General features: G+C 42.4%; 1 long non-coding RNA gene across 1 annotated transcript in view; it reads left to right on the top strand.

The window, feature by feature from the left end:
- The window catches only part of LOC309330180, a 45,638-nt gene extending 27,730 nt beyond the window's left edge, over positions 1-17,908 (top strand). The window contains exon 2 of the long non-coding RNA XR_014151350.1: positions 17,231-17,908. This is a non-coding gene — a long non-coding RNA (uncharacterized lncRNA). The remainder of the gene's footprint in view (positions 1-17,230) is intronic.
- Positions 17,909-18,373: the final 465 nt, after the last annotated feature.

The following is an 18,373-nucleotide window of genomic DNA, read 5'->3' as shown; positions in this document are numbered from 1 at the left end:
GAGGCCTCTTGGTGGTGTCACCAACGGGTCTGTCTCCCTTGCGACCTCATGAGATGGTCTTCCTCCAGGCAGTTGCCTGCTTTTGGAACACATTCCACACTGAAGTGTGTCTATCATCCTTATCACTAACTTTGAGAAAAGATTTAAAAGCATTCTTCTCTACCCTTGTCTGTTCCTGCGAACCCTGAAATTATTACATTCTCATGCTTTTCTTTTATGTTTCCAGGAGTTGAAGGTTGTGCAGAACCCTCAGAATAAACTATGAAGGGTGTGAGAGCACAGGAAACTCAAATGTAAGATATTAATTCTATTATATATTTGTGTCCTTCCCTTTCTCGTACACAAACCCTTTCTCTGGATGGGACCATTTTATATTGTGTTTACCATATGTTGTTGATTGTTAAAATTTAATACTATGAAAATATTAAATAAATATCTGACTTTTGATAGGCCAATGCCTTCAGTGGTCGCATTTTCCATGCTACTGTTCATCTTCATGTTTGGTTGCAATCTCGTAATACTCAAAAAATCCAATTTCTTCTAATGTTAACTTTTTGCTCCAATTCTCATCATCCCTTGGCCAAATAGGTTGAGCTTGATGCTATTTGGAATTCAACAACTTCATGGCAGCCACAAGTTTCACATCCTTTCTCCAGCAGCAGAAAGCAGATATGTTCCGCCATCCATGCCACAGCCCTTACGATATTTGGCAAAGGAAGGTATATGGCCTCATAATCACCTCTTCCTTCCTCACCCCCTTTCCCTTTTATGCTCTGCTTTTTCAGTTGCAAAGCTAAACTTCAGTGTTTCATTTTGTTTTCATTTCTGATTTTTTTGCACCATGTTCTAGGATTCCTGCCAAAAACACTTTGGAGAAAGAAATGCCTGGCATCTCCAGGTAAGGCAGGAAAGGGACCCTGCTGAAAATTGGGAGAGCCACCAACACGAGTCTGTGTGGACCAGGAATAGGGTGGGGTATCTGTGAGCCTCCAGGAGTTGCTGGACTCCAACATCCATCAGGCCCCACTGGCACAGGCAATGTCCAGGAAGCAGTGGAGTTGTAGTCCAGCAACTCTGGGAGGACCATTGATATTCCCCGTCCCTCCTGTAGACAGGACTGAACTAGATGAAGGATTGCTCTGACTCCATACGAAAGGAGTCTTCCTTCATAGCCAAAGTGCCCGTAGGAAATGAGAAAGAAGATGAGGAAGGAGAGGCAGATCTGGGTTCAAAAAAGGAAGCGGAGAATGAAGTTTGGAAAGGAAGAGGCAGCAAAAGCATGGAGTTCTTTCACTTACCAAGGTCTCAAGAAACGTACTCAAGTGAAGGTGTTGTTAGAATCGTGGGCAGCAAGTCCTTTTATATGATTCCAGGACCGCAAGTCCCTCCCTTGTAGACGAAAACTGCCTTCAGGTGTCCTACCCTCCCTGACTAATTGTTGGACATGGACTTTATCCAGCCATTCCTGAGCCGCCCTGTATTCAATAGCATGTGTTTTATCCAATTCCATTCCCCTTTCATTATCCTCCTATTCACTCCTTTTGATGACTAATTATGATACCTTTTTCAATAGGTGTTGCCCCCTGCTTCATAAAGAATGTGTGCATGTCAGGGTTACAAGCTCCCAGTCCACTCAGTTCTAGAGACTGGTGTAAAGCCCATCTTCCCAGGCATGGGTGGTTCCATCTGGTTCATAGAAGACCTTTTATACTTCCCTTTAAGAAATGTCTTTGAAATTGAATTCACTCTGGGTGGCTTCCAACCGAATATTAAAAATAATACAGCATCAGACATTAAAAACTTCCCTAAACAGGGCTGCCTTCAGTTGTCTTTTAAAAGTAAAATAGTTTTTTCTTTTGTTTGTTTTTTTGCCTTGACATCTGCTCAGAGGGCATTCCCCAGGGCGGGCGCCACTACTGAGAAAGCTCTCTGCCTGGTTCCCTGTAATATCACTTCTCACAGCGAGGGAACCACCAGAAGGCCCTCGGTGCTGGACCTCAGTGTCCGGACTGGATGATGGGGGTGGAGACACTCCTTCAGGTATACAGGACCGAGGCCGTTTAGGGCTTTAAAGGTCAGCACCAACACTTTGAATTGTGCTCGGAAACATACTGGGAGCCAATGAAGATCTTTCAGGATTGGTGTTATATGATCTCGGCGGCCACTCCCAGTCACCAGTCTAGCTGTTGCATTCTGGATTAATTGCAGTTTCCGAGTCACCTTCAAAGGTAGCCCCACGTAGAGCACATTGCAATAGTCCTAGCGGGAGATAACTAGTGCATGCACCACTCTGGCAAGACAGTCTGCAGGCAGGTAGGCTCTCAGCCTGCATACCAGATGGAGCTGGTAAACAGCTGCCCTACCACAGAATTAACCAGCGCCTCCATGGACAGCTGTGAGTCCAGCATGAATCCCAGGCTGTGCACCTGGTCCTTCAGGGGCACAGTCACCCCATTCAGGACCAGGGAGTCCTCCACACCAGCCCACCCCCTTTCACCCAAGAACAGTATTTCTGTCTTGTCAGGATTCAACCTCAATCCATTTGCAGCCATCCATCCTCCAACCGCCTCCAGACACTCACACAGGACCTTCACCGCCTTTACTGGTTCTGATTTAAAAGAGAGGTAGAGCTGGGTATTATCCGCATATTGATGAACACCCAGCCCAAACCCCCTGGTGATCTCTCCCAGCGGCTGCATGCAGATGTTATGTGTAATCCCCATCTTTCCTGTCTGGAGCAGCTTTATATGTTTCTTTTAGAAGCCATTTAAGTTTCCCTACATATGTTTGCTTTAAACAAAGCCCTCTAAATTGAATTTCAAAGGGAGCTTCCCTGTGTAGACTGGCCATTGGTCCATCTAGCTCAGTATTATCCTCCCCTTTTTCCTCTCCTTGTAATTTCTGAATTTGATTATTGTGGTTTGCAGAACTTTTATTGGTTTTATTAATAAATATATCGTTTCCACCTTCATGATGCTTCATTGTGAGTCGCGGGGGGTGGGGATGACAAATACCTACAAAAAATAATAACAGAACACTGAATGACTTACGGCATGGAAATATGGCAAAATGAGCTTGCGAATGAGAAAATTAGAACCTGAAACTGAAATTCTTTGTCCATCCTTTCATCCAAAATTGCAAAAGAAGACTTTCAGTTAATGTCTTTACCCATCCTCACATCCAAAAGAGAGAGACGGGAGTAGGATAAACCCATTGCTTCTTTCCCCCAATGACAACTATTGGCTGTGCCTCTGCTCTCACCTGAAGGAGAGACGCCAATCATGTTTGCACAATATACAAACATGGATCAGAATAGAGCTGAGATGGCATTCACCAAACATGCCAAAATCTGAAATGATGCATCAATTACGGCAACCCAAACCAATAATGATGAAAGCAACAATACACCAAGCATGAAAGAGCAACATCACAAACCAATTAGCAGGAACAGAGTGAATTTCCAAAATGAGCTGCTGCCTCCATCTCAAGCTGAACCACAAATGCAATTGAAAAACAACCCTTTTTCAATATAGCACATGAAATCCCCCAGATAATACGAATGTGTAATCATTTTGGCCAGCATACACATAGGAATTTTAGTTTTTCAGGACTGACTCAGTAGATCAAAGCGCCTAAGTAACACCCGTCCCTTCTCTATATCAGCATCTATTTAATAATCATTTATTTCTCTTTTATCCTACGTTATTTTGTAAAGGTTGCATGAAAGCTTCCATCCACAATAGGGTCATTTCCCCCAAATGAAAAATACAGAAGTATACATGGTCACAACATTGAGATTGCTGGCAATGAAACTGATTTAATATTTTGTTAGCATGTTTCATAGGCAAGCCTCCTGGAGAAACACTGGTTGACATGGAAATTGCTCCCCCAAGATATAGCTCCACTGATTCTTTGTGATCGGTTCCAGTCTGGCTGGCAGATAGCAGTCCTGAACTCTCTGCAGAAATTGGGCCTTGCTCCTGAAGCCATCTTAAATTTGGGAATGGCTCAAGCAAGATCTGTGGTCAGGCAAATAATTATGGACATAGAGAGACAACAGGACTGCTTGAGGTCCCCTGATTACATAATTGCAGAACACAAGAGATATTGCTGTCCCGGAAGGGCCTTTACTCTTGCCAGAAGTTTGGCTCTGCCCTTGCTGGTTCTGGAATCAGGTTACCAGATTTTTAAAAAATTTAAAATATTTATTAAGAAGTAATATCTTCTCTTCTGTCGTCTCCTCTGTTGATTTATTCCCTACCAATAAATCTGTAGATTTATTCCCTACCAATAAATCTACAACACTTAAAATATAAATCTGGGGACATTAAATGAAATCCGGGGACATTCCGGGGACAGATTTTGTCTGGGGACGGATTTGTGAATCCAGGGACTGTCCCCGGGAAATGGGGACATCTGGTAACCATATTCTGGAAGGATCTTTTGGGAACATCCAGTATGCTTAGAGACTTTGCGCCTGCCCATTAGGGGAAATAGGAAGGCCTGAACACTTATTTTTTAGATGTCCTTTTTATGATGAGGCACGTAGAAATACCATCGACCCCCATCTGGTGAGGCTTGCTGACCTTCCGGACAAGCCTAAACTCAATTTTCTCCTCTTAGGCAAAAATCACAAGATGACCCGGATGGTCGCCAGATTCTGTGCACAGATTTGTAGGTGCAGAACAAATAGATCACTAAGAAAACTGCCGTAACCAGCCTCCTGAGTGTCCGAGGGGCAATCTGCATGTTCGTTTAACCTTAGATCTCTTTGTGTTAATGCGACTATATTAATTTTAATCTATAAGCTGTTATTGTATATTGTTCTAAAATGTCTATTTCACTCTTGTGAAAGCGGTCTCAGTTGTGCTTCTTGAACTGGTCTTTGACCGTAACAATAAATTATATAATAATGCTGAGTCATCTGGATTTGAAGTGGGCCAAAGAGAGGAATATCTCAGCAGCTGAGCAAAGTAGTTTTTCAAAAAGGCCATTCTGCAACATGTCCTGCATTCTCAGGGATGGTGAAAAGATTCACTTCAGGCAAAAGAAGGAAGGCGACAAAACTAGAATAAGCTAATTCTGTATTCGATTGGCTCTGGTCTAACACAGCTAATTACATTGGATAAATGTTGGAGGGTGTGGTATTCTATCCATTAAGACACAGATAGGGATGAAACCTCAATTCACTGGAATCTCAAAAAGGGGGGAATTCTTATTCCCCAAAAGGAGACAAGAAAGCCAACCAAATTACATAGCATCCCCACGTGCTCCTATGTATCCATAGTAGCAAACTTAGAGCCATGTGCAAATTTATGTCCCCTCCAGATCTTCCATGGCAATTAAGCATAATAAGCTTCTACAAAGAATTATCACATTTTATGCCCCAGAGGTGTGAGAAATTGTGGTGCCAATTTTAATCTCAAATACAAATTTCAGTCTAAATTTCTTTGGATTTCTGTAGCAAAGTTTTATAATCCTACTGCCTATCATGAGAAATTTGTATGCTATGAAATTAAGTAATCTGTTATTGAAGTGGGCCAAAGAGAATAATACCCCAGGAGCTGAGCAAACTCATTTTCAAAATGACCATTCTGCAAAATGCCTGCATTTTTAGGGATGGGGGAGATATTCAATTCAGGAAGAAGGAGGATGGGGACAAAACTAGAAAGAGCTGCCTCTGTCTGCCATTGACTCTGGTTTCACCCATTTCGTGGCTTCATGAATATGTCAGCAGGATCATTTTGTTTCTAGAGTATGAGCGGAGGGTTTTTTTCCCCTTTTAAATACAATTTCAAAGTGAACAGAGGCAGACTTCCTTGTGCATGAATCTTCCACTGGTTTTCAAGGTAATCCCGCTTCCTCCCATTTCCTTTTCTCTGCCTCTCTCTCTGAGATTTTGGAGTGAGAATACTAATAGATCTACCCAGATAGAAGAGTCTTGGTCACAAGTGATGTATTCTGCCTGCGGATGAGCAGAGATGATTAATTCACATTTTCATGAGTGAGCTATGTTGATCAAGGGGATGAATAAATTCACTTTGTCTCAATTTTGGAATACCTGTTTCTTTTCCCCCAGCTAGAGATAGAAATATTTTCCGATTATGAAGTTATTGTTCTTTAAATAGGCCATGGGTGGTTGTCTGCTTTCCAAAGAAGAGGAATACTTATGATATATAGTATGGAGTTTATTTCCCCACAGTATCTGCATTAGTGCTTTCCAATTCCCACTTCCATTGTGTGGCTTTAATCCTACTTTATGTAGGTTTATGAATGTCTTCATGGAATGGGACATGAAAAAAGAAAACATGTACAGTGGTACCTCAGATTACATGCGCTTCAGGTTACATACACTTCAGGTTACAGACTCTACTAACCCAGAAATATTACCTCGGGTTAAGAACTTTGCTTCAGGATGAGAACAGAAATCGTGCTCCGGTGGCACAGCAGCAGCAGGAGGGCCCCATTAGCTAAAGTGGTGCTTCAGGTTAAGAACGGACCTCCGAACGAATTAAGTACTTATTCTACTAAATATATATGGGGGGGGGGGACACAGGCTTGTTCTCTCACTGATGTCATTTGCGTGACAGGTCTAAATTTCATTTTCATAGAGCCTCAGGATCTCCTGAGAAGGAGAAGCGGTTGAGACACTTAGAAAACTAACCCTTATGGGGGTGGGGCCATTTCCCCCTACAAAATTCCCACCCAACTCTGAGGTATTTCGAAAGGTATTTCTTTTCTTCCAAACTCAATTAGCTCATGCTTGTTGCTTTTCTTCACCTTTGTCTTCTCCCCATAATAAAATACAGTGGTGCCTCGCAAGACAAAATGAATTCATTCCGCGAGTTGCTTCGTCTTGCAATTTTTTCGTCTTGCGGAGCGCGGATTCCCTGGGTATTAACGGCTTTAAGAAAAAGGAAGCAAACCCGCAAGACGTTTTCATCTTGCGAAGCAAGCCCATAGGGAAAATCGTCTTGCAAAGCAACTCAAAAAACGAAAAACCCTTTCGTCTTGCGCGTTTTTCGTCTAGCGAGGCATTCGTCTTGCGAGGCACCACTGTATTTGTGGGGGCTGCCAGCCCCAAGCTGATGGACATTGCCATTCAATTAGTGTGTGTGCACCATGTTATGTAATCAGTTATGTAGGGCAGAGCTTACCTCCCCTCAAAATATTTTATTCAAGTTGGCAATATATACGATATACGATATACGATATACGATATACGATATTCAATATTCAATATTCAATATTCAATATTCAATATTCAATATTCAATATTCAATATTCAATATTCAATATTCAATATACAATATACAGTATATGATATACGATATCAAAGTTCCCACACAACATTGATATATTTGTAATGGTGTTTCTTCTTCCCAATTTCCCACATTTTATGATGCATTTTATTTTTTTGGGGGGGGGGAGTAAAAGAAACCACTTACAAAAAGGGGGTTATGTTTCTCAGGGATATGGATCAAAGTTGGTGTTGGTGCTGGAGTGAGGGGCAAGCATGAAGATGCGCGTGGCGCTGTGGGTTAAACCACAGAGCCTAGGACTTGCCGATCAGAAGGTCCGTGGTTCGAATCCCCACGATGGGGTGAGCTCCCGTTGCTCGGTCCCAGCTCCTGCCAACTTAGCAGTTTGAAAGCATGTCAAAGTACAAGTAGATAAATAGGTACCACTCCGGCGGGAAAGTAAACAGCGTTTCGATGCGCTGCTCTGGTTCGCCAGAAGCGGTTTAGTCATGCTGGCCACATGACCCGGAAGCTGTATGCCAGCTCCCTCGGCCAATAAAGCGAGATGAGCGCTGCAACCCCAGAGTCAGTCACGACTGGACCTAATGGTCAAGTGTCCCTTTACCTTTTTAAAGGGAAAGACGCTCATCTTGGCCTCTGCTGGAGGTTAGGTGTGTCGTCTCCAAAGGTACAGGGAAGCAAAGACCAAAGGCAAAAGTGCCAAATGCGACACGGAACCATTTCATGCATTGCCTTTGTGGTGTTGGTGACTTCCCAGGGGTTGGCACTGCCAGGCAATGGCTAAGGCCCCCATTTCAGTCCCCGACTCTGCTGCTGGTCTTTCTCCTCGCTGCCAGCACTTCTCCTGAGCGAGATTGCAGCGACAGGATCAAAAAGAAAACTTCCAGCGTGCAAATAAAAAAGGCTCCCATCTGTGGTTTAGTGCAACAATTTTTGGTTTTAAGGAGAAAAGTGGCGTTTGCTGGTTGTCCAGTTTTTCTCGTGGCTTTTACATTTTGAGAAAGAACAAATCAAACAGGGATATCACCTGGGCCGTAAACATTGGGAACACTGAATAAAGTGCCGTCTGAATGCAGGGAGGTTATGTATCCCTAGAAGAGACCAAGGGAGGGATGGCTTCTGGGAGGGGCACAGACAGAATAAATGCCGTGGTGCATCTGCAGCAACAAAACCCCATGCCTTCATCTGCCCCAGTTGAAACAAAACATGTCTCTCCCGTATTGGTCTCTACAGCCATAGCAGGGGATGCAACCTTCAAACAGTTTGACTTCATCCCCAAAGGCAGACTGTGCCATTGTCTCCCAAGACAGATGGCGGCCACCTTCCTGAATGCAGCCTAGTATTGCAACTGAATGGTCTCTCAAAAGATGCTTTTTAGATAATATTCAAAATAGAACTGCATTACTTTGAAATAAATGAACTAAAATCTTACATTCTGTCTTTCTACCTCCCACGCCAAGCTACTCAAAAACAGCTTAGGGATGCTGGATTAGATGGTGAGACTGTTCACTGGATTCATCCAGACTTTGAACCTTCACTGAATTGAGCCAATTTGGGAGGATCATGGTCGAGTTGGGAGGACACAGCCCTGGAACACCCTGGGTGAGCCCACCCAGAAAGATCAAGGGCTATAAAGGCGTTGAACATCAGGCAGGAAGACACAGGGAATGGCCTTTGGAAGTAGACCCCCAAGCAGGATTGAATCCTCCCCTCTCCACCTGTAAAATGGAGATTCAATACTGTGTGTTGTTCCTTTGCAAGGGCACTGCTGCTCATAATGCAATGAAGGGGAAGTTGGAGGGTGAAAGTGTAGGCAATATGGAGCTAGATGCACCAATGGCTGACTTTGCTTAAGGAAGCTCCCTTTGAAACGGATGTCCCCTGAAATCAATTTGGAGGGCTTTGTTTAAAGCAAACATATGTAGGGATTATAAGGGAAGTTTAAAAAGGCTTTTTAAAACAGATAAACCCATCCCAGCGTGGGAGGATGGGGTTTACACAAATCTCAAGAACTGAGTGGAAGGGGGGGGGTTGCAGCATAGTACCCCTGCTCTCGCTCGAACAAGAGGCACCAACCATGTATACACACTGTAGAAACATGGAGCAGAATAGCGCTGAGCTGGCACATACCAGACACTCCAACCTTTGAAATGATTCATCAATGATTGGGGTTCAGAACCAATAAGGAAGAAAGCAACACTTCTTCCAGTTGATTGAAAAGAACACTAAAACTCAAAAGATGGAGTAGGAAAATATTTTGTCATAGAAACACCAAATGTTAAAGGAACAGCAGCACAAACCAATTAGGAGGAACAGAGTGAACTTCCAAAATGAGCTGCTGCCTCCATCTCAAGCCTAAGCACAACGGCAAATGAAAGAGAACCTCTTTGAATATAGCACATGGAATCCCCACAGAGAAGGGTGGGTGAACACTAATATGAATGTCTAGCCATTCTTGCCAAGAAAATTTTGATTCTTCAGGACTGACTCAGTACCTCCAAGCTCCTAAGTGGAGTTTAGAGGAGGCTGGTGTTATGGAGCCTGGATGAGCCAATAGTCTCCCATGCTCTCCAATCAGCCCTGCAGTTTGGGAGGTTTGCATTGACTAAGCCATCCTTCCTCCTCCAAGATCCAGTGGCACTATGCAATGTGGTCAATTATGTGGGGCATAGCTTACCTCAGGCATCCCCAAACGTGGCCCTCCAAATGTTCGGGACTACAAATCACATCATCCCTAGCTAACAGGAATTGTTTTTCCCCTTCCCAGCCTTAATTAACCTAAAATGTGGGACAATTTATGTTGAAATTTATCTTTGAAGAGTAAAATACCCCACCACAAAAAAGAGTTATGTTTCTCAGGAATATGGATTTAAGTTGGGTGTTGGTGCTGGAGTGGGGCACAAGCATTTTAGAAACCGACAGAGAACAGCTGCTTTGCTGAAGCTAAGTTTAATGCATAAGCGGAAGTCAGAGAACATTTTCATTCCAGAAACCAAGGAAGAATTGCCTTCCAGGTAAGACAAGCATGGATGAGCCAAACATCTGGGAATCCTGCAAACTTGGTGGTTTAACTGGGGACGCTTGGCACTTCTGGCACCTAGGCCCATGAGATCATCAATCGTGAAGCCATGCTGAGTTCATCAGTTGCCGGTGAGGGCATCCTGCTGGTCTGAGTGCTCCCTTTAATAGCATGAATAGCGTCCAGAGCAGCCATATCCCAGGCCAGCTCCAGAGGAGGATGTGCCCCCACAGCCAGTATATCCCCCCACACGAACTGCCTCACACTAGGCAGAGAGTATTGGTCCTGGGAAGATCACAACAACTGGAGGTGGCTCGATGATTATTTGTGATGCTGATACCTGAGTGATGCGATCAACACTGGCAGCAGGATTTATGGCGAGGCTACTTGATGGCACTCCACCATCACTTAAGCCCCCAAAGGCTCCATAGCCCCCATCGATCCCCATTAGCACAAAAGCATTGTAGGCAGTGCCAAAGCTAGGATACATTTCGGAGTGATGGGTCCTGGATCTGAAAAGATGATAAGCAAACATTCATCCAATTTATTCATGATTTACACATCCAATTTATTACAAAACAACAACCCTAACAACAAGCCCTACCACCAGCAGTGAAGACGGAGAGGAAGAAAAGGAGATTATAACACAATCTGAAACCATTAAAAAAAAACCCTATCTTTAAAAATACCCAATCCAGCAAGGGTGCAGCAGTCCAGAATTGGAGGCCTCTTGGTGGTGTCACCAATGGGTTTGTCTCTGTTGCGACCTCATGAGATGGTCTTCTTCCACGCAGCTCCCCCCTTTTGGAACACATTCCACACCAAAGTGTGTCTATCATCCTTATGATTAACTTTGAGAACAGATCTGATAGCATTCTTGTTTACCCTTGTCTGTTCATGCAAACCCTGAAATTATTACATTTTCATGCTTTTCTTTTAGGTTTCTAGGAGTTGTCCAGACCCCTCAGAATCAACTATGAAGGGTGTGAGAGCACAGGAAAACTCAAAGAAAAGTAAGATATCAATTAGTGTTCTTCCCTTTCTCATACACAAACCCTTTCTCTTGACTGGACCATTTTATGTTGTGTTTACCTATGTTGTTGATTGTTAAGATTTAATACTATAAAAATATTAAATAAATATCTGACTATTGATAGGCCAATGCCTTCAGTGGTCGCATATTCCATGGTACTGTTCATCTTCATGTTTGGTTGGAATCTCATAAAACTCAAAAAATCCAGTTTCTTGTAATATTAACTTTTTGCTTCAACTCCCATCATCCTTGGCCAAACTAGCTGAGCTTGATGCTATTTGGAATGCATCAATCCCATGGCAGCCACAGGTTTTCCATTCTTTCTCCAGCAACAGAAAGCAGATATGGAAGGTATGTGGCCTCATAATCACCTCTTCCTTCCTCACTCCCTTTCCCTTTTATGCTGTGCTTTTTCAGTTGCAAAGCTAAACTTGAAACAAGAAGCTACCCCTTCAGTGTTTCCTTTTGTTTTCGTTTCTGATTTTTTGCAACATGTTCTAGGAGCCCTGCCAAATACACTTTGGAGAAAGAAATGCCTGGCATCCCAAGGTGAGGCAGGAAAGGGGCCCTGCTGAAAATCAGGAGAGCCCCCAGCACCAGTCCACATGGACCAGGAATAGGGTGGGGTATCTGTGAACCTCCAGGTGTTGCTGGACTCCAACACCCATCAGGCCCAGCTGGCACAGGCAATGGCCAGAAAGGATGGGAATTGTAGTCCAGCAACTCTGGGAGGACCATTGATATTCCACGTCACTCCTGTAGACAGGACTGAACTAGATGTAGGATAGCTCTGAGTTGATACGAAAGGAGTCTTCCTTCATAGCAGCAAGGAAGAGGCAGCAAAAGGCACGGAGTTCTCTCACTTACCAAGGTCTCAAGAGAAGTACTCAGGTGAAGGTGAGAGGAGCTGTTGTTAAAATCGTGGGCAGCAAGTCCTTTTATACATTTCTAGGACCGCAAGCCCCTCCCTTGTAGACAAAAACTGCCTTCAGGTGTCCTACCTTCCCTGACTAATTGTTGGACATGCACTTCATCCTGAGCCACCCTGTCATCATCTTCTTCTTCTTCTTCTTCTTCTTCTTCTTCTTCTTCTTCTTCTTTGCTTTTGCTGTGAAATGTATTTCCAGTTGAGGGGCAAATGTTTGGATGCATCCAACTTGTATTGCGTTTGAATGCCATAGAAACACAATACAATTCTGAATGTTTATGTATTATCAGTGTCATCAAGATCAATGTTTGAATTCCCTTACTGCAATGCCTGGAAGGCAATTCTTCCTTGGTTTCTGGAATGAAAATGTTCTCTGTCTTCCTCTTATGCATTAAACTTAGCTTCAGCAAAGCAGCTGTTCTCTGTGGGTTTCTTTCTTGCTTTTCCCTCACTGCAGCACCAACACCCAACTTAAATCCATATCCCTGAGAAACATAACTCTTTTTTGTGAGGGGGTATTTTACTCTTCAAAGATAAATTTCACCATAAAATGTTCCACATTTTAGGCTAATTGAGGCTGGGAAGGAGAAAACAAGGTATGCCCCACATAATCAACCACATTGCACGGTGCCGCTGGATGTTGGAGGAGAAAGGATGGCTTAGTCAATGCAAACCTCCCAAACTGCAGGGCTGATTGGAGAGCATGGGAGACTATTGGCTCATCCAGGCTCCATAACACCAGCCTCCTCTAAACTCCACTTAGGAGCTTGGAGGTACTGAGTCAGTCCTGAAGAATCAAAATTGCTATGTGTTCTCTTGGCAAGAATGGCTAGACATTCAAATAAGTGTTCACCCACCCTTCTCTGTGGGGATTCCATGGTCTATATTCAAAGAGGTTCTCTTTCATTTGCTGTTGTGCTTAGGCTTGAGATGGAGGCAGCAGCTCATTTTGGAAGTTCACTCTGTTCCTCCTAATTGGTTTGTGCTGCTGTTCCTTTAATAGTTGGTGTTCCTAAGACAATAAAATTTCTACCTTATTTTATGAGATTCTGTGTTCTTTTTAATTAGCACTAAGTATTGTTGCTTTCATCCTTATTGGTTCTGAACCTCAGTCATTGATGAATCATTTCAAAGGTTGGAGTGTCTGGTATGTGCCAGCTCAGATCTATTCTGCTCCATGTTTCTACAAATGTGTATACATGGTTGGTGCCTCTTGTTCGAGCGAGAGCAGGGGAACTATGCTGCAACCCCCCTTCCACTCAGTTCTTGAGATTTGTGTAAACCCCACCTTCCCACGCTGGGATGGGTTTATCTGTTTTAAAAAGCCATTTTAAACTTCCCTTATAATCCCTACATATGTTTGCTTTATTTATTTTTTTAAATAATATTTATTAAAGTTTCAAAAAAGTTACAAAAATGAAAAGAAGAGAAGAAAAAAAAAAGAAACAAAAAATACAAAATACAGAAAAATAAAAACAATTAAAAACAAGTCAGTCTTTCCATATTTTGTCTTTCATTTGCTTGTTTCCCTGACCTCCTCACACCTCCCTTTTTTGTATTCTAGTTCAATAGTTGTTTCAGCAATATTCTCTCTTAAAGCATTACATGCCGTAAATTTCATACCTGTGGTCCATAACTGTTCCCAGTCAGCCAACATAATGTTATGTCCAACATCTTGTGCCCATTTTATCATAGCAGATTTCACCGTTTCATCCTGAGTATTCCATTTCAACAGCAAGTTATACATTCTTGACAAATTCTTAATTTTGGGATCTAACAATTCTGTTTCCAATTTTGATTTTTCCACCTGGAAGCCAATTTTCTTGTCCAAATTGTAAGCCTCCCTTATTTGATAATAATGAAGCCAATCTCGCACTTTGTCTTTTAGTTTCTCAAAGCGCTGCAATTTCAATTTATCTCCTTCTTGTTCCAAAATCTCCCAATATTTCAGCCATTTGGCCTCCATATTGAGCTTTTTCTGAGCCTTCGCTTCCATCGGTGACAACCACCTTGGGGTTTTATTTTCAAGTAGGTCTTTATATCTTATCCAGACATTGAACAATGCTTTCCTGACAATATGGTTTTTAAATACTTTATGTGCTTTGACCTTGTCATACCACAAATATGCATGCCACCCAAATACATTATTGAAACCTTCTAAGTCCAAAATGTCTGTGTTCTCAAGAAGCAGCCATTCTTTCAGCCAGCAAAATGCAGCTGATTCATCATAAAGTTAAAGTCTGGCAGGGCAAATCCACCTCTTTCTTTTGCATCGGTTGGTATTTTAAATTTTATTCTGGGCTTCTTGCCCTGCCAGACAAATCTGGAAATATCTCTCTGCCACTTCTTGAAACAGTCCATTTTATCCAAAATTTGCAATGATTGAAACAAAAACAACATTCTTGGCAATATATTCATTTTTATAGCAGCAATACGGCCTAGCAAAGAAAGCTTCAAATTTGACCATATTTCTAAATCCTTTTTCACTTCTGACCAGCATTTTTCATAGTTATCTTTAAATAAATTCACATTCTTAGCAGTCACATTAACCCCCAGGTATTTTACTTTTTTAACCAGTGTTAAACCTGTCTCCTTCTGAAACCTCTCTTTCTCAATCACTGTTACTCTTTTAGTACTAGATTCTGGCTCCTGTAATGTCAGTACTAGATCATCTGCGAATGCTTTCAATTTGTACTGTTTGGCTCCGACTTGTATACCTTTGACCAATTGGTCCCTTCTGATCATATTTAGGAGAACCTCCAGGACCGAAATAAAGAGCAATGGGGAAATTGGGCAACCTTGTCCTTTCTCTATCTTAAATTCCTCCGTCACCACATTATTAACAATTAGTTTGGCCTTTTGTTCTGAATAAATTGCACCTATACCATTTCCAAAACCTTGACCAACCCCCATCCCCTGTAGGTTCTTCTTCATAAAACTCCAAGAAATGTTGTCAAAAGCTTTCTCCACGTCCACAAATATCAAGACTGCTTTAGTATTAATATTCACTTGTAATTTTTTCTAAAATATTAATTATATTTCTTGTATTGTCAGAAAAGTGTCTGCCTGGGAGAAAGCCTGCTTGATCTTTATGTATCTCTTCCACTAGTCCTTTTTTTAATCTTTTGGCCAAAATATCTGCAAAAATTTTATAATCCACATTAAGCAGAGATATGGGGCGGTTATTCTTAAATTGTTTCTTCTCAGACTCAGTTTTCGGTATAAGTGTAATGTAAGCTTCCTTCCACGTCTACTGAATTCTAGAGATTTGTGTAAACCACATCTTCCCATGCTGGGATGGGTTTATCTGTTTTAAAGATGCCCTTTTAAACTTCCCTTATAATCCCTACATATGTTTGCTTTAAACAAAGCCCTCCAAATTGAATTCAGGGGACATCCGTCTCAAAGGGAGCTTCCTTAAGCAAAGTCCGCCATTGGTGCATCTAGCTCAATATTGCCTACACTTTCACATTGCAACTTCCCCTACAATGCATTATGAGCAGCAGTGCCCTTGCAAAGGAACAACACACAGTATTGAATCTCCATTTTACAGGTGGAGAGGGGAGGAGTCAATCCTGCTTGAGGGTCTACTTCCAAAGGGCATTCCACAGCTGTGACATAGTTGGAATAGAAACCTATGCTACTGTTCCAGATTAGTTCTGGAAGAGCATAAATGTATGGCAGGGGTTGCAATCATAGGGGGACATATCTGCACTTGTGCTGAGGCTGCCCAACATTTTTTTTTATTGTTGTTGTTTAGTCATTTAGTTGCATCCGACTCTTCATGACCCCATGGACCAGAGCATGCCAGGCACTCCTGTCTTCCACTGCCTCCCGCAGTTTGGTCAGACTCATGCTGGTAGCTTCGAGTACACTATCCAACTATCTCGTCCTCTGTCGTCCCCTTCTCCCTGACTAAGCCATCCTTCTTCTTCCAAGAGGAAGTGGTGCAAACACCATTCAGGAGGTGCCAAAGAAGTACAAACACTACTGAAACTGCAATGGACAACTGCTCATCTTGGCAGCCACCAGGCACTCTTCTGTGGCCAACATTGGCTTATTGCCTCCCTCCCATTAAGCCTCCAAAACACTAATCAACTGGGGTAGAAACCACACCACACAGCAATTAAATGAGGTGGCCTGATGACAACTGAAATCTTTTTGAGATGTATTTGATAGGAATCCTCTAGGGCTTAGGGTCACAAAAAGCAAATATCCAGGAAGTCCAGGCAGATTGCATATAATAATTATCTCTTTGGGGCTAATTAAACGAACAAAACTGTATAAAAGGGCTCCACATAGAAGTTTTTTCTCCAATAGCAGGTTGAGGCTTCCCTTGTCTCCAGCTCCCGTGTTTTCTCCTGGTGTTGCTATGTCTGCTTTTAAACTAAACTTTGTGGGAGAGGACCTCTCTTCTTGGAATTTCTTATTGTGCTTTTGAGTTCAGAGCTTAATAGTTTGGGTTGGGAATGGGGAATGGTACATAATATATTATTGTTGGGCTTCCTAGAATTGTTACCACCTTGAGTTTCTATGGATAATTATGTGAGATAGAAGTCCTTGTTTTTCTGGAAACAAGGACTTGTGTGAGCCACAGATTTTGTCGAAAACTCAGCATTGTCTTTGCAAAAGTGAAGCCATTGGTTTCACTGAAGATTTCATTACAGAGTCCCCAACTCCCCAAACAGCTATAATTGAAACCTGTATTTGTAATATCTTAATGTCCTGTTTTACTGTCTCTTTTCGAGGGGAATTTGTTAATTCTTTTTCTTTCCATTTTATATATTTTTCCAATCTTTCCTTGCCTCTGTTATTTATGTGGATGTCAAGGGCCATCTGTCATGGATGCTTGAGTTGAGATTTCTGCATTGCAGGGCGTTGGACTAGATGTCCCTCTTTTTTCAGAGCTGCCTTTCCACAATGTCATCTATAACCATAATCAAATTCAATGATTCTATGATTTTAAGTGTTTCTCTCCTTTTTTTCAGATTAACAGCTGCCGTTCAAGATGTCATCTATGAACATCAGTGTCTCCATCCAGCCACGTCCCATTCCTGTTCCTATTCCTTTTCCTTTTCCTGTTCCTGGTCGAAGTACTACAACGTCTAAAATACATAGAGGCGGTTTCGGTAGAATAGCCGGCATCAACTTTATGTGAATAAATGCAGGGCTCACTGCATCTCGCCTGAAATACAACTAGCGCTCTGCCCCTCTGGTGACAGCTCCTTTACTGAGAGAAGGATTAACTTATTCCTCTTTTGAATCTGAACATGATCCCCAGAGGAAAGGGGGGAAATGGTCCCTGAATTGCATGTGTTGGATGAATGGCTGGTGATTGTATGGGCTCAGGTGTCAGAAATGCTGGGTCTTCGCTTCTAGACAAGCCCAAATGGACTGGATCAAGGATCTCTTAGCATCTCTGACACTCAGGTCTACACCTCTCTGCTCAGTGCATCTTTTGGTTTTCCTCCCTTTTCTCTTGGATATGTATCTTTCTCTCCCCTTGTACCTAATGTACTTTGACCAAAATTTGTGGGACACCAAAGTGTGAATGACATACGCTTGTCATTCATTGATGGATCTCTGAATATGATGCTTCCAGTTTCCCAAGAAGCTCTGTTTTTCTCTGTATACCTTTGAATAAATCACAGCAGGCAACCTTAAAACAGTCTTTTAATTATTTTACACTTCAATGCATTGTTTGTTTTATTATTATTATTATTAAGAATTTATATATTGCCTTATACCAGGAGGTCTCAAGGCAGTTCAGAGAACAAAATCAAAATATAACACCACAAAATATATAAACAGGATAAGAGCAACAACCCAATAATCCCCTCCCCCTCCAAACCCCCACATTTTAAAAGGGCATGGGATGTCAAACAAATCAAAAAGGAACATTTATGCCTGGCGTCCAAAGGTGTATAATGAAGGCAGTAGGTGAACTTTCCAGGGGAGAGCATTCCACAGACGGGGAGCTACCACAGAGAAGGCTTCGCTCTCGCTTTCCCACCCTCCAGACCTCTCGATCTCCCACTCATCTGGTCTAGGGAACCACCCACTAACAGTGTCTCAGACTTATCTGGACATCATACAGGGCAACCAAAGCAGTTTCTGTGCCAATGTTGTTG

Source organism: Podarcis erhardii, assembly GCF_964252035.2.
Source record: "Podarcis erhardii genome assembly, chromosome: 15".
NCBI lineage: Eukaryota > Metazoa > Chordata > Lepidosauria > Squamata > Lacertidae > Podarcis > Podarcis erhardii.
The sequence above is the reverse complement of the archived record's forward strand: the minus strand, read 5'-3'. Positions and strand labels throughout refer to the sequence as shown.